The sequence below is a fragment of the Carya illinoinensis genome, chromosome 1 (genome assembly GCF_018687715.1).
Source record: "Carya illinoinensis cultivar Pawnee chromosome 1, C.illinoinensisPawnee_v1, whole genome shotgun sequence".
NCBI lineage: Eukaryota > Viridiplantae > Streptophyta > Magnoliopsida > Fagales > Juglandaceae > Carya > Carya illinoinensis.
The window spans coordinates 1,545,572-1,563,929 of NC_056752.1; positions in this window are offsets into that span (position 1 = coordinate 1,545,572).

Below are 18,358 nucleotides of genomic sequence, written 5' to 3' on the forward strand. Positions count from 1 at the left end.
CACTGGTGTTTAAACATTATTTACTACAGAAGGCTTGAATCTCCTTAAAGAAAGTGAGATTTCTGTGCTCAGTCCAACAGGCTTCATTCTTTTTTGTTATTTGTTATTTCAGTTTCTTGTAATTTATTTTGTTATTGTGATTTTTCAACAACAATTTTAAGGAGATTCTAATGGACTTTACAGTTTAAAAATCTAATGATAGCATCGGAGATCTCAACAAGCCATTTCACTTCAAGGGAGCCCATTTCGAGCTGTGAAAGTGCAAAGTGCTCTTTTATCTTTGACTACTAAATGTCTCCTATGTGCTCATGGAGAAGAATCCAAACAAGACCTCTACCGACAAAATGACAGAAGAGCAACACAAAGCTCATCAAGATAAGGTAGAAAAAATACACAAATGATGAGTATAAATGCTGGTGCTATCTTTTGAATTGTCTTATGAATCATTTCTATATTATTACAATACTACTTACTCCACTACATTTAGGGGTGTAAAAAAAACTCGAAAAACTGGTTTAGACCGGCTCGGTCCAGAACCGGCTTTCATAATGGGAAAACTGGTCAGAACTGGTCTGGTTCCAGTTCTAAGCTTTTTAGGACCAGGCTGGACCGGTTCCATTTAATATGTATTTTAAATTATTTTTTAAATACTATATAATATTATATATAATTTTTAGATAATATATATAATAATATAAATTATAATTATATATAAGATAATATTATTATAATTTATAAAATAAAAATTTAATCTTAAACATGAAAATTTAATTGATCATATACTTTAAACATAAAATATATATATTAATAACATTTTATCATAAGAACCACTTAGAATGAGAAAAAATACTTAAAAATAAAATTGATAAATCACACCAATATTTTTTTATTACTTAAAATCAGTTTAAAATTGAAAAAAAAAAAAGAGTCCTAAATATCAAAAGATTTGAATTTATATACCAAAATTGTAAATAAGATTACTAAAATATTATTTACCAAATAAAGAAAGAAAATCACTCAAATTTTATTAATTTATTATCAAATTTTTATGGCCTAATAAATTCTCAATATATATATTTTTTTGAAAAGCACGTAATACATTAGTAAATTAGTAATACTAATATACATTAGTATATTACAATTTACATTTTATGGCATAATACTAATAGTCTATACTACATTACTATTATTCTTAATAATATACTTTAAGTCTATATATAAAATACTAAATTAGTATATAAATCGATATACTAAATAATTACATATGAAATAATGATATAGCTATACTAATAGTCTAATATTAATACTATTATATAGTCTAATATAGCTATAACTAATACTAATATTTATACTAATACTAATACTAGTAGTCTAACATAGAATATAGTTATACTTATACTAATATAATTATACTAATCACTATAACTAATACTAATACTTTTAGTTTATTACATAGTCTAATATAGGATATATAGCTATAACCAATATTAATATTTATACTAATACTAATACATTAGACTCTAATATAGTAATATAGAATATAGTTACACTAAACCACTGATTCACTATAATTAATACTACTAATATATAGCTATTAGCTATACTAATAGTCTAATACTAATACTATTATATAGTTTATACTAATCATTATAATCAAATCACTATGTCTATAACTATATATATTTATTATCAATGTATTACTATATTCTTTAATGTATAACTATATAGTCTATATATAGTATTAATATCACTGTATGTAGCAGTAACACACAAACACTATACTAGTATAATATATATTACTAGTATATATCAGTAATAATAGTACTACTATTATTTAATATAGTATTATCACTAACATATTGATATAGTATAGTACATTATGGTAGTATATACCAATAGTATTACTATATAATATTGACTAATAATATAATATATAGTACTAGTATAAGTTCAAGGTGGTTTCAATTGCTGGGGTAGGTCAGGTGATTTCAGATTATTTATTCGTGCAAAATTTAAGAAGCGTTTAGCATCGGAGAATTCTTTGGAGAGTAAATATGAAGTGGAGAGGTATTTATCTTAAAAATTTGAAGGAGATGATGCGAAATTTGACTTGTTAACTTGGTGGAAGGTTAACTCCACTAGATATCGCGTGCTTTCAAGAGTTGCGTGAGATGTTCTTGCAATTTCGATATCTACAATGGCCTCTAAGTCTGCTTTTAGCACAGCAGGTCCAGTATTTGATCCTTTCCGCAGTAACCTATCTCCACTTATGGTAGAAGCCCTTATTTATACACAAAATTTGGCTCCGTTCTTTTTCTACCCTGATTAACATTTGCACTTTAATGGATGATATTGAGGAGTTTAAGAAATTTGATACAGGTATGTAGTATCATTCACATTTTCTTTAACTGTCTCTAAAGTGTATATTATATTAGTAATTTATTTTAATTATTATGCTTATTATTTGTTTTTTATCCTATTGTGTAAAGTTCATGGAAGACCTAGGAGAGTTATTCAAGACCTACTGCTTTGGTTGGAGATTATTAAATTTAAGATAGGTCAACTTGTATAACATATTTCCTTAAGTCTTTTTTTTTTTTTTCATTTAATGTAATTACTAACTTTTTATTAGAATTAACTGCTTGATTTATTTACATATAATTGCAAGGTTTATTGAATGGAGTATTAGAGTTGATTTATTTTCTAGCACAGTGCATAAATACAAGGTGTCACAACGTTTCTGCAAAGGTAGTAAAAATGTTAGGTTCCTTGTAATTCATTAATCATTTGGCGAGGATGTGAAAATATAACATTATATTATTTGTTTTCACAAATGAGATGAGTTGAGATTAAATGTGATGTCCCTAACTTCCACGTATGGACACGTGGAAATCGATATGTCGGGATGATGACAACATGGGTCACGCATCCCATCACCAAGTGCTAAGTGTGTAAATATGCAACACGTGTACAACAAAACAACATAGTAGATAATAAAGTCAGTGGACTAAATACCAAAATTTTGTTTAAATACAACTCACTTAAACATAAGCGTACCAAAAATATTACAAATTAAAGTAACAAGTAATAAAGTAAAATACTTAATATGAAAGCTGAAAATAATTTCCAACAATTACATGTAGAGACTCCAAACTACTCCTCCGGCAGAGCCGCCTCCACGGGCTCAACTTCTTCGCTATCTGTATTGAAATCTACGGTACCAAGAAACGATACCGTAGGTAAGTAATCATCCAAGCAAACCTCGAGATAAAAATACATTCATACAATAACAAAATGCATGAATATGATGTCATATGCATGAGACCCCAAAAATTATCTTTTCTAAAAAATAATTCATATTCCAACTCATGCCAAAAATCTCATTTGGCCCAAAGTCCAATCCATAAAAAGAGTCTCGCCATTTCCCAGAAAATGGCCCAATATTTATCAAAACCGATTTCTAATTTTATCCGTATGCACCATGGTCTCCCATAGGGACCATCCGCACACTCTGGCTCCTTTCGTCACACCATGGGTAACGATCATGCATGTGACTTCGTAACGAGCAATGTCCAGTTCCGCGCTCAGCCCGTACATAGCCAAGCATCCTCTAGCCTCCGCCAACAGAGGGGCCACAAAGTCGGCACGAGAGCGTTACCATCCCGTCTGATCCCGTTGTCGCCCAGCGACAACCCATAAGACGTCACTCAGTATATTGCACTCCTGAATGACCAGATGAGCTCCACCGAGATAATGCCCCATCTTAGTTTGGGATTGTGATACGCATATACCAAAAAATCCATTAACACTTGAAAACCCAATTTTCCATTCATGTCCATGAATATGCATGCACTATGTGAAAACTCCATTTTCATTTTTTAACACATGAATATGCGTGCACCATGCAATACATGCAATAATTCACAAAAATAATCCAGCAAATCCTAACATCAACCAAACAAGCTAACAACTCATTCCTCCAATCCAACCGACCTCCAAACTCCACGGACTCAGTCCGGTACAACAAACAAAATACAAAATATTTATTAAAATATAAATATAATTAAATCACAAGAGTTGTTTGGAAAAATACTTACAGTACTATAAAGGTAAATTTCTGAATATCAAACACCAACTTTAACTCCGATTTTTGGGACTAAAATGGGTTTTGAAAACAAAGGGATTTAAAAGTGGAATTTTCGGATTTAAAAAGGGGCTGATTTACTGAAATAACACATGATGATGATGGCTGGACAAGAGGCTTACGGTGGAGGAAAAATAATCAAGAAACCCAAGGAAAACCCAGCTTAACACTCACGGTTTGGAGGCAAAAACAGGGGCACGGTTTTGAGCTAAAAAACAGAGCAAAGGTTGAGTCCAAACCACCGAAAATTGCAAGGAATTTCCCACTACCAAGAACACGAAAATATTAGAAGCAAAGAGAGTGGAAACCGAGTAAGAATTAAAGCTAAAAACAGACTATAAATTTCGGCACAAAACAGGGCATAAACCGTGGGAATCAAAGGCGAAAGAAGGGGCTTTATACACCACAATAAAAAGGAGATAAACAAGAAACAAAGAAGATAAAAGAGGCACACAAGGAACTCGGCCAGACCTGCAACAATGGAGGAAAAATCCATAAAATAAAAACGGCAAAAAAAAAAAAAAAAAAGGAAGAGAGAGCTTCGGTTACAGCAAAAATGGAAGCAAAACAACAAGACAAAAATTAAAGCAAACTAACCACACGAAAATGTAGAGAAATTGGCGTCACAAAGGAGGAAGGAGAAGTCGGTCTGCTGCAGAAGAAGAAGCAACGAAAATTGAAGAAGAAAAGTGAAGTGCACGGTGACAAGAAGAAAGGAGGAAGAAGGGAAGAGAGTTAGAAGAGTTTAGAAGTCAAACGACGCCGTTTTAGGTAAGTTAAGGGGCTGGGTTCAAGTGGCTACGGGCTGGGCCGAATTTGGGTGGGTTTGGGTCCAAAACAAGATAAAAACCCATTAAAACAAAGTCCAGCCCGAAAAAAAGGGAAAAGATCCAACAAAAATAAATAAAAGCTCAATAAAATATTATTAGAATATTTTTTTAATATTATTTTTATTTTAAGATTTGAAAAAGTTGAATTGTTTATTTAATTTTTTATAAAAATTTAAGAAAATTATAATGATTAGATAAAATAAGATTAGATAAGCTGATATGATATGAGTTAAAAAATAAACTAATCTTATGCCAAGAATTCAGGATGTGAACAGAGGAGACCATGCCCGAGTGCTTTTGGGCGACAAGCAAGGGCTTGGACTCCAAGAGTCAGCAAATTTCCTCGAAAAGAAAAATACAAGAAGAAGTAAGCAGAGTGAAGTTTCAAAAGGCTTAAGGAAAGAACATGGGAAACCATATGTTTTGAGAATTGACTTGATGGTTTACCATGGAACCATGCTCTTTTCCAATCCTTTGAGTCTATATTTTTTTTTTTTTTGATGGGAATATGCTTCATTGCATTCATTCAGTAAATGAAGTTACAACTGTGACTTATCAATACAGAAGAACCAGATTATGAGTCAACTAATGCAAACTGTTCAGGAGGTTCCCCGCACACAAAGTGACGAATATTGTCTAAACTTCTAAAACTCTCAAAAGATAGAGTAAACACTCTGTATGACCAGAGACGGGATGGTCCCTCCAACCTCCAAGGAGGCGGAATATAGGAGACAACTACTATAAACAAACAGTCTAATAGCATACACCTACACTAAAACTAAATAAACAAACAAACCCACAAAACAAAACACCAACAAAAAACAACCCAACCACGAGCACAGCGTACACTCCGATGGCACACCCTCTGCAGGTAATCGGCATCACGAGCCCCAACGGCATGAGCACCCAGCTTGCGTACGGACCATAGCAACTTCTACAGCAAAGGCCGGCCGTATGACCACCGGCCATAACATCGACCGCCGCTCTCAGCTCTTTGCCTCTGATTGAGGCCGATCAACAGCTCATCACCCAACCCTGGACATCACAAGAAACGAACAGAACACAAAAAAACACAAAAAAAACCCTGCCAGACACAAACTCCGTAAAACGGAGGTACAGGACACCCACCGGCAACACCAACCAACAACGGTAGAAGCCGTGCAAGAACACAAAAGCCGGACAACGGAAAACCAGAAAGACAGCACACAAAAACAGCTGGCAAACAGAGGCTGTTCCAGATGCATAACTACACTAGGAGGAAGACCACCACTCAGAAAGTGAAGTACAAAAGTCTAAGGATCCAAAAAAACCGAGAAAAACATCTGCAGGTGACCCCTTGGTGGCGTATGACAGCCACAAGCTGTAGAAAGCCGAGATTTCGTCCCGTGCGTGCGGGTAACGCCCCACTCCGTCTGGCACCACGTTCGGTGGACATGTAGATCGGCAGCTGACCAACTTCCTAGAGGGTCGCGTGTTGACGGTCGGCGGCTGGACAGTCCGGAGGGGCACTTCCTCTCTTATTGGCCTGAAAAAAAAAACCAAAAAAGAGAAAAAGGAAAAAACTACTAACAGAGAAAGGGAGGGGAGCGGGAGCCGAAGCTCCCACCCCCCCCCCCCCAAAAATCGCGCAGCTCTGGGTTGGGGACAATTAGATAGAAAGGAAAGGGTTGGCATCGCACGGCTCTGGTTTTCCCGCCCAACGATGATTAGTCTTCGAGTCTAGATTTTTGTGAGAAATACCCTTGTGCTTTCCTTTCAGCGGTCAACCACTGTCTACACGCTTTAGTCCTTGTATGGTTACATATGAGAAATATGTAAATAATAATAAAATAATTTATAAATAATAATAAGATTGCTTGACTTAAGATATTTTACGGAGTCTTGAACATTGAGAAAGAAAAAATTAAATAAAAATATTATAAAATTAAAACATTATTATAATATAATTTTCAATATAAATTTTATTTTGATTTTTAAAAAGGTTGAAATATTTTTTGTGTTTTATTTGAAAGTTTGAAAAATTTGTAATGACTAGATAAAAAAGTTCAAAAGTTAAAAATTTGATTTTTTTTTTTTTTTCATAAGAAAGAAAGACACTTTTATTCATCGAATGAAATAGGCTAAATCTATGTACATAGGAAGTATATAAAAGAAATACATAATTACATTCTAGAAGCAGAAAACGAACACAAAAATTTAGAAGCAGACCACCCTCCATTAGGTAAAATAGCGGGAAACCATTGAAGTAAAGAGAACAAAAAAAATTTTCAGATTTCTTTTACAATACGCTTTTTATTGTTAAAGTGCCATTCATGTTTAAATAGTATTTAGAAATTAAGATGAGATGAGATAAGTCTGTAAAATTAAACGAGACTTAAAAGACATTTTCCTTGCACTTCTGTTAAAGTCCTATTCACAAGTTCCTACATTTTCCTTTTGCTTGTTGGATGCAAAAGCTGAGAAAAAAACTAGGAAGACTTTTCTTATGTTGAAATGTCTCTGACCCCAATCCCACGAAAGGTTGATGAAGACATTTCCTACATCTTATTTAAACTACATAGCAGCCACTGTAGCAGTGCACACAATGTAAACCCTACGTGGCTGTTTTTTTTTTTTTTTTTTTTTTTTTTTTTTTTTTTTTAAATTTTGATTATTGTTAGCCATTTTATCTTCCTCCTCGCATGCAACTAAGGTCTCACTTCCATCTCCCACTGAAAAGAGGATCAAAAGAAAAGGGTAGCAATTCCTATCCCTTTTCCATGGAAAAACTTCATTTTCTCATGATTCTCTTCCCTCTCCTAAGCCTTCAATCTCCTTCTTTTCTACTCATCTCATTAGCTTCTGCTCTTCCCACCCAGTAATTTATCAATTGTGGATAGGTATCCAACGTATCTTTGACTTGTCGGGAATTCGTGAGTACCTGAATTTTGGCTTCTTCTCTGTTGGACCAAGTTCTGCTTGTTAAAAATTTTAACAATTGGTTGATTTTCTATAATCCACGATAATAAAATAATAACAGTTAGAAAACTTATCTCCATCCATTACAGTTTGACAATGAATTTGGCCTGATTATGAAAACAGGATCACCCTAACAACTTTATCTCTGAGTGTCTCCTGAAGGCTAGAGGCACAATAATGTTGTAGGTGAAAGCCCTTAATCCCTCAGTACTATTTATAGACTTCTGACCATCATGAAATCTAGAGATTTTTATGTCTCACTGTGACTAGATATAGTGGTATTCTTATCTCACTGACTCATTAATTAAGTCATAATATTTGAGTTACTCTAAACCCATTAGGATATGGGTGTGTGGAACATAGAGGTTTAATAAAATTCTTACATTCTCATACTTGGCCCATAAGCCTATAAAATAATATTTTTCGTTTATGGGTTTATTATAGGAAATTAATAATCATACCGTGTACATTCATTTCTAGAGAACTTTTTGGCTCAAAATACATTATTTGAGTTTCATAATATCAATGTCAAATTAGCTACCAATGCGAGTCATGATGGTCCTCTATAATATAACTAACAAATTTCTTTCAACGTAGCACAACACTAATAACTTAATTTAACACAATTTTTAATTGGGAAAATTAAGGCGAATACTGTAATACCTTGGGTTCCAATTCATGTCCATTGTAGATATTATCTTGTCATCATTCCTCCACACCATTCAATTTACATATAAAGTGGAAAGATAAGACAACAGAAATAACTATAATAGATATCTCTCAATGTCTAGTAACAAAATACTCAATATATCAATGATCTCTTTAACCTGTTCACATCATGAGTATAAGTATAAGACCCATATTTTCAACATGTTCTTTAAAGTATAATCATTAATGCAATATTAATATGGATATTATTTGTTTATTTAATTTCTCCTTAACACTTAGGTATTTAAAATCTCCTTAAATACTCATTATTCGAAGAAAAATACTCTGAGTAATTCTTGCAATACTTTCTTAGCGGCTTGACTATAAAGTCGACAATTCCAAGTTCTAAGATAAGTGTCCTCAGTCATATATCATACAATGTGGCCTCAAACCATACTACAAACTTAGCCTTTATTGCACATGAAGCAGTAAGAGATTTGGTTCGTACTTTTCCATAAAATAACTATAAAAATAGCAAAATACATAACCATAAATGTATTTTATTTTATTTTTTATCATTAACACAATCATGAAAATAGAGTCTGAATATCCAGCTACTTAAAGAGTATCAGTTCTTCTAAAGGCAATAATCTAATCTTTAATTTCTTGCAAATAGACGGTATTTTGTAAATAAATAATTATCTTGAATATATGAACTATTTCTTTCTTATCCGATCGCCTGGAAGGAACAAAAGAAACATCTTGTTCTTTCTTCAACAATTTCTAATCTCTAATGGACCTCTCAGTAGGATTCGAAATCAGATGAAGTTCTGACCATCTGTCAGAGAAAAAAGAACGAATGGATCTTGTTGGATTCCCAAGAAATTCTTCGATTTCTTCTGGAAGCATCTGCTTCTCACATTCTGTAAATAGCGGGGACATTGAGGAATATCTAGATAGGCATTTAGGGAATTAGTTTGATACCTTGCACTCTTTTTATAGCTTTTAAGTCAAATATCCTTGGGTTACTTTGGCAACAACCAAGGATACCAACTATAAAACGAATATTTGGCCATGTATAAGTTTGTGCAACCATTAAATTCCTTATAACCATTATATAAAGAATTTCTTTGACAGACTAATCAATTCAAGGACATTGTAAAATACTGAGCATGTCAAATTTTGTTTTTAAAACATCTATTGAACAACATTGCTTCATATAAAATCTTCCAAAACTCCATGCAACTATATTGAGACAATCCTAACAGTCATCATCTTGGTATTAAAATTCAATTCCAATTACGAAAGATGTCTCATTAATAAATTTTATTTTTTAAAGTTATTTAGAGACATAACTTTAATGTCATACTACAAACCATGATTCATACTTGCCAAAAGTCATATACATGTATGACCATAAATACAAATATACTTCCACTGACCTACGAGTATATATATTAGTAATAAATATTTTTTTTAAAAATCCAAAAACAGCATTGGTATTATCAAATTTTAGATATCAGTTTTCAAAAAATCTGTTACCTTTTCTAAGTAATCATTTTATTCGTTTCTTGTAGACTTCAGACTTTTAGTCTACAATTGTTTTCACATCCTATTGATGTAAATCTAGACCATAATGAGCTACTAATATCATAGTGATCCTTAATGAGTTCTTTCAGGTTTAATTGAAAATCTCTCTTTGGTCAATTCTCATTTATGAGTAAAACCCTTTATTACAAATTTGACTTTATATCGTTCAATATTGTCTTTAAAGTCAGGGTTTTGTCTCCAAGACCCATTTACACTCGACTTTTTATGCTTTTTAAACAATTAAACGAAATTACAAACTTTATATTTATTCATGGATTTCAATCACTCTTTTATACATCGATGTTTTATAGAATCATTTATTTCTAAAACTTGTGAAAACATATGTGAACTTTTATTTGTTTCTATGTCAAATCAAATTTTGAAGATACACCATGTAGCCTAACAAAATAGCAAGTCAAGAAGATCACATGAGGTTGCCTGTTTTGATGTCTCCATGGTCAATTCTTCAGCGGTGTTTCTCTGATGAGATGGATGATCATTTGCTTGTTGTTCCATATTATTATTGAGACAATCATAAAAAGATACTATAAGAATTTTTTAAGTACAAGAATGCACTTCACGACAATCACATCTCTAGTTTCTATGCTCCCACTGATTTTGCCAACTTTAAGGAATTTGATATTTCAATTTCCTCAAAATTCAAACTATAAATAGAAACAATATAGCCTAAATCATTTGAATCTCATGACTAATCAATAATGACAATGTATCCAATAACTATAATAGGACTCAACTTTCTTTCATTTGGGTTATAAAGTATTACTTTAACTTGACTAGTCATACATGTATATGCCTTAAATCAATCCATAATCAAAATTAAGCCATTAAGAGTTCTACACCATTAAGTAATATCGTGCAGAACAAGATATAAGTTCTACACCATTATTTTTAAGAGTTTTACTACATTTGTTTCAAGTAGTTAATGAAATAGGTCAGGATTATGGCCCAACTCTTAATATTTTTCATGACACTACTTTAATCCAATTCGATGATTTTCACCTTTCTACCTAGCTGCATTTCCTCCCCATTAGAAGTACCTCAAGAATTACCAATGGTTTGAGACTTCTCATGTAGCAGATATATACATCCATATCATGAAAATTATCAATGAAAGTAATGAAATACTTTTATCTATCAAACATTATAGAGAAAAAGGTTTACATGCATTTATATACATTATATCAAGAAACTCTCTATTTTTTGTGGCATATTTTCTTGATATGTTTGATTTGCTTTCATTTTATACAAATCAACACACATATTGAGATTAGAAAATCTAAATATGAAAAATATATTGATATTTATTTTGAGATTTTGTGGTGTTTAGATTAATCATATTGTAATAGTTGATTTGAAACTATGAGATCTATGTGTGGTTGAGAAAATGGAGTCTATATATGTACTATGATATATGATTTTAATTGAAAGGTAGTAACTCTCCGACCCCATTCGAGACTAGGGTGTTATAGTTGGTATCAGTGATAGGTTTGAGGTTCTGCAGACTATTAATATTTGTGATTTTGGATATTTGTGGGCTTTAGGAAATTATAATTTTTAGATTTGAAGACTAGAAGTTCTGTGGACTTCAAGAAATAATCTTGTGGATATTTAAGGTTTTAGAATCTGTTGGCGTTAGGGAATGTGATGTATGAAATTTGAGGTTTGAGATTTTGTATACTTTAAAAACGATTTTGAATCTAAGGTTTTAGAATTATGTGGACTCCAAGAGATGGTTTCGATGGTATTTAAGGTTTTAGAATACGAGGTTTGAGATTTTGTGGATTTCAAGAAATGATTTTTATGATATTTGAGATTTTAGATTCTGTACGCTTATTTTGTAGACTACGAAATAATTTTGATAAGATTTAAGGTTATAAATTTGGGTAGAGTTTTGGGCAATTGATTATTATCAGATTTGAGTACTTAGGTTTGTAGATTTTAAGAAATGATTTTAGTTACCACTAGAACGAATGCTTGTTAGAATTGAGAAACTGATGGGCATTGAAGTCTAGATTGTCACGTTGAAAGTTATAGGTGCAATTATTTTTGGTTGGGGATGGTTTCAGACCTTTTAAACTCGTTGCTTAATTTATAAGAAAATTGCTTATTTACGACTATTTAATTTCAGCGAATGATTATTTTCAACTAAAATTGGTTGTAAATAGTCTTTTGGTTGCAATAAATTGATCATAAAAGTCCATTTTTCTTGTAAATTAATTAATATTACACAAGGATATCTTGGATGAGGCTTGGGTTTGAGGATACCATCACCACAAACTGATTGTTTGTATTTATGTAGGCATGTGTAGAGGTTGAGCAAACCTTTTGAATTTTCTTCGTCAAGAATGCTTTAGTTTCCATTACCCACACGGAACTTTCTCTACTTGATATTGACTTGAATATTCTAAAATTTTCAAACCTCCTCACACGCTTATTACTAGTCTTGCTTCTCAAATGAGATCCTTTCATAAATTCCTTGCTCAATGGCCCCTTTTTTTAGCGGTTCTAAGTCGTTTTTTTAAAATCTTTTTGGGACTTTGATATGAAGGAAAATAACGTAACACTGCGTTGTTTCAATAGATGAATTTATTTATTATTATTTTTTTAGCGAACCAATTTGTCCAACTTAATGAAAAGTTTTGGCTACTTAGTTAGTATTTCGACAAGAGTATTTTCGGGCTATTCTTTTCACAAAAGATTATAACTTTATTTTTGAGTTTTAATAGAAGGACCAATCTTGAAGACAACTATTTTCCTTTTGACCTTCCCAATATAGTTGCAATTTAATTTTCCTCGATAGTCATTTAGCGAATCACACAATTGATGCCTATATGCAACATTATTCATTATATCAGTTTTCTCTCAATCGGATGCTTACCAAAAATAATAATAATAATAATAATAATAATAATAATAATAATAATAATAATAAATTCCAACTTGGACCACTTCATCTTTGGGACCACTCCATTGTGACTACTCAACCTTTCTACCCCACGAGCTTGGTGGAATAATTAATGTACAAGTCAAAGTCTTTCTTTGATCGTCATCAAATTTATTCCATTCTCATATACCCATAAATACTGAAAAAGCAGCAATCCGTACCAGAAAATCCATGGAAGTTCTTCCCTCCCATAAGCTTCTTTCCCGATTCTGTCTTCTCTTACCTCTCCATATCACCTCACTTCTGCTTCTCTCTTCAGCTTACTCTCCTCCTAATAATTACTTTATCAATTGTGGAGCACACTCCAACACCAATGTCGATACCCGAATCTTCGTTGGCAACCGAGGTTTCTTAGTTGGAAAGGGTGAAGCTATCAAAAATGGCAACTCATCAGCAAGCACTTCACCTCTCTATCGAGTGGCAAGAATTTTCCGACACTAGGCTTCATATAAGTTCGACATCAACCAGAATTGTTGGGAGAATTGCTTAGTTAACGAAGTTCAGTTGGTCAGCATTTGAAAATGTACATAAAATTAATCTTTTTACGTTATTGACGTCGGACTAAATTAAGATTATTTCATGGATAGTTAATTAACAGATTGAGAAAATATTAAGAAATAAAAACAAAACATTGAGAGTAAAGTTTATTAATAAAATTCAAAATGGAGTTCTAAAACTCATAAGCCTAGTGGACGCTCAACTATCTAAAATTCTAATTATTACAAGGAGTTTTGAATAAGAATGTTTTCTAAAATTTTCGCTCTGATATTTTAATAACATGTTTTGGTTTTGCATTCTGAAAGCAAATGTTCTGATTTTACATTTTGAAAGTAAATATTTTGTTTTGCATTCTAAATTTTGTAAATGCTCATATTTACATACTAGTATATGTTCTCTATTTATTAGGTTGTTGATAACTCGCCCCTTATCTCTACAATATTTTTCAAATGATTTAAATGTTTTAGTTGATGATCAAGATTATAAAGCATGGGTGAGATGATTTAAGCACAAAAAGGTTTATGAGTATTGGTAAATTGTATTAAGTAATTTTTTCGTAATCTAATGAAGTGGTATGTTACAAGGTTGACATTTATATTAAGATTTTTGGTGTTTTTAGTTAATTATTTTATATTAGTTAGTTTAAAACATTGAAATCTATGTGTAATTGATAATTGTGAGTTTATATCTGTATGGTGAGATATGATTTTAAATGACAATAAGTAACTATCTGACCCATCTAGTACCAGAGTGTTACACATATTTTTCTAATATTAGTAGACATTTTTTCTCCAGCAATATTACCCATGCATAGTGATTAAATGATCTCATGAATATCTCTTACATTATATTATATAAAATATACACACTTGTAAATATTAGAACCTACTAGGAGTACTTAACCTTAATTTTCTTTTACTCTATAAAATAACGCATCAGTACTTTAATTTTTATAGAAAAGAGTTGGAGCCATATGTCCAATAGTGGCTCCTCCCCAATTTTATTAATAAGCCATCACTTATGGCGGAGGAATAATGTGGTAACAACAATAACTTGGGGGTTACAAGATAAGAAGAAAAACCAAAACCCCAAGTGTTCAAAAAGACCTTAATCACCTAAGGACACCAACAAAAACAAAAGAGAAAAATCAAAACCTAAAACTGACATGCAACAGACTCTAAAGTCTGAGTGCATGTAGTCCCATTCTGTCAACTTTGAGGATCCCTTTAAGCTTATGTGGTGTGACGCCCCCAAAATCCCCACGCCCGAACACGGAGAAATTGAGACGTCCGGATGGTGACAACCCGGATCACCATCCCATCGACGGGTGCCGAGTGTGTGCAAGGCAACAGATGTGTACAGAGAAACACGCAGCGGATAATGAAAGTCAAGCTAAGTACCAGAATTTTTCTTAACGTAATACAAGCTGTTTAAAACATACATAAATAAAATATTACAAACACAAATACAGTTTTGAACAAATAAAAAAGATAGCATCAGCAACCCGGCGGAGCCGCATCCTCGGGCTCAGCCTCCTCCTCTTCGTCTTCTAACTCTGCACCAAAAGCTACGGAACCACGAATGGTACCGTAGGTAAGTAAAACCCAAACACTACCAGATAAAAACACATAAAACTCAAACAAGATGCATGAACCATGCCCAATGCACAAAGCCCATAAAAACCCAAGTTTTCCACACACGCCAAAAACCCATTTGGCCCAAAAGCATATCCTTTCTGAAAAACACGCCAAAAGTCACATTTGGCCGCCAAAAGTCCATTTGGCCCAATATCTCGCCGGAAGTCCATTTGGCCCAATATCTCGCCAGAAGTCCATCTGGCCCACGCCAAAAGTCCCATTTGGCCTCATAAACCATTATCCAATTTTAACCGTATGCACCATGACCTCCCCTAGGGGTCATCCGCACACCCTGGCTCCAGTGTCACACCGTAGAGTACCACCACGCATGTGACACCTAACGAGCGATGCCCAGTTCCGCGCCCCGCGCGTGCGTAGCCAAGCATCCTCTAGCCCTCGCCAGCGAAGGGCCACGGAGTCGGTGAGTAGGGCGATGCCCGGTTCCGCGCCCGGCGCGTTCGTAGCCAAACATCCCCTAGCCCCGCTCCCGTCATCTCTCTCGACAACTCAGGGGACATCACTCAGTTTATTCCGCTCCCGAGTGACCAGAGGAGCTCCACCGAGATAATAACCCATCCCGGCTTGGGCTCGTGATACACACGCACCCGTAAAACCACTCACGCCAATACTCAGGCTTTTCACACATGAACAAAAACACACGTGCATGCACCATGAAATGCCATATCAATGCATAATAAAATAATCAAACAACATAAAATAAATAAACAGACAACTCCATCCTCCATCCATCCGACCCCCGAAACTCCTCGGACTCAGTCCGGAATCAACAACCAACAACAGTAAATAATTGAATGAGCAATATATATTAAAATCTGAAAATAGGGTTTGGAAAATACTTACAGCGCTATACGGCAATTTTAGAAAGCAAGCGGCGGAAAAACAGCAACGTCACAGTGAAAATTCACTGTGGCCGTGGGTCTGAAAAACCCACTTTTGAACGGGGACAAACTAGGACACGAGATTGATAGGGAATGGTCTACGGATGGTTGTGAAGCTATTGGAAACGACGGACGGTCGTGGGTGGCGGCGGAATCGCCGGAAATGGCCGAAAATAGCAAATCGGAAAACAAGCTCGTAGGAGCTGCTCCAGTGGTCGTTGGAGGCCGGAAATGGGTGGGTTAGGACGGCAAGGAGTCGGTGATGAAGTGGTGAAGAAATGGTGGCCGGAGGTGGAGCGACGGCGGCGGATCGGAGTGAAATCTGTGCGGCCTTGTTGGGCTTTTTCCGGCCAAATGGCCGGCCGGTTGGGGGTGGCTTTCGGAGGGGTGGTGCGCCGGAGGGAGGGGGAACTTTTGGGACCGGTGGGGGTCCGGTTGGTGGCCGGACGGCAATGGGCTGGAAGAGAGAGAGAGCCGGCGCGGGGGAGAGGGAGGAGAGAGAGAGAGCACGGGGGGGTTCGAACGTGGGAGAGAGGAAGAGAAAAGAAAAAAAGAAAAAAAAAGAAAAAGAAGGAAAAAGGAAAAGAAGGAAAAAAGAAAAAAGGAAAAAGAGAAAAAAGGAAAAAGATGTGAAAAGAGATGAGGTCCAATCCTCACTCCGGGAAAACGAAACAAACCGCCAGAAAGATTAAAACCACAAAACAACTTAAAGAAATAAAACACAACCTCAAATAAATTAAATTAAATTAAAACCCAATTTTTAAAACGCAATTAAATTAAAATAAAATAACTGATATATTAATTAAAATAAAAACAATTATTTCAGCGAAAATACACTTAAAAGCGGGTCATCACATCCTCCCCTCCTTAAAAACAATTTCGTCCTCGAAATTGCAAATCAACCACCAACTTTAAGCAAGCCACATAAACGCTCATAAACCAACTGAGATCAAGATTAAATTACATACCTTCATCATTCGAACAAATACGGGTACTGCTCCCTCATGTCCGCTGCTCGCTCCCAAGAGAAGTCTTGAGCTAACGGATCTCCCCAAGCCACTTTAACTAAAGGTATCGTCTTGGACTTCAACTGTTGCTCCTTCCAATCCAAAATCTGCGACGGAACAACTTCGTAAGTGAGATCCGGTTGCAACTGAATACCTGCTGGGTCGATGAAGCGAGGCTCTTGCTGCCCAAAGCTCTTCTTCAGGGATGATACGTGGAAGACATCATGAACATCCCCAAAATAATCTGGCAAAGCAACCCTATAGGCGACGGACCCTACTCTCTCCAGAATCTGAAAAGGGCCGACGTACCTCGGATCTAGTTTCCTTTTCTTACCAAAACGCTTAACACCTCTCATGGGAGAGACTTTAAGATAAATCCAATCACCAACTTCAAATGACAATTCTCTCCTCCTGGTATCAGCGTAGCTTTTCTGGCGACTCTGAGCTGCCGCCATTTTATCTCTAATGATCCAGACTTGGCTTTGCATTTCCTGAATTATTTCGGGTCCAATTACCCTACTCTCCCCAACTTCATCCCAACACAAGGGCGACCTACACTTTCTCCCATAAAGAGCTTCATAGGGAGCCATCTGAATGGTCGCATGGTAGCTGTTATTGTAGGCAAACTCAATGAGCGGCAAGTGATTTTCCCAACTTCCTTGGAATTCCAAGACACATGCTCGCAGCATGTCTTCCAGGGTCTGTATGGTGCGCTCTGACTGGCCGTCTGTCTGCGGGTGATAAGCAGTGCTGAATTTCAACTTAGTACCCAAAGCTGCCTGCAAACTCTTCCAGAACTGCGACGTAAACCTCGGGTCTCGATCCGACACTATACTCTTTGGTACGCCATGTAGCCGCACTATCTCTTTGACATATAAACGGGTCAACTTACCCAAAGAGTCGGTGTTGTTAACAGGCAGAAAATGAGCACTCTTTGTTAACCGGTCCACGATCACCCAAACAGAGTTCTTCCCACTAGGCGTTCTCGGCAAACCCACTACGAAGTCCATCGTGATGTCATCCCACTTCCACTCAGGAATTGGGAGGGGTTGGAGCATGCCTGCAGGTCTCTGATGCTCGGCCTTTACCTGACGACACGTGTGGCATTTCTCCACATATAAGGCAACGTCCTTCTTCATTCCATCCCACCAGTAAGTTTTCTTCAAGTCTCGATACATCTTT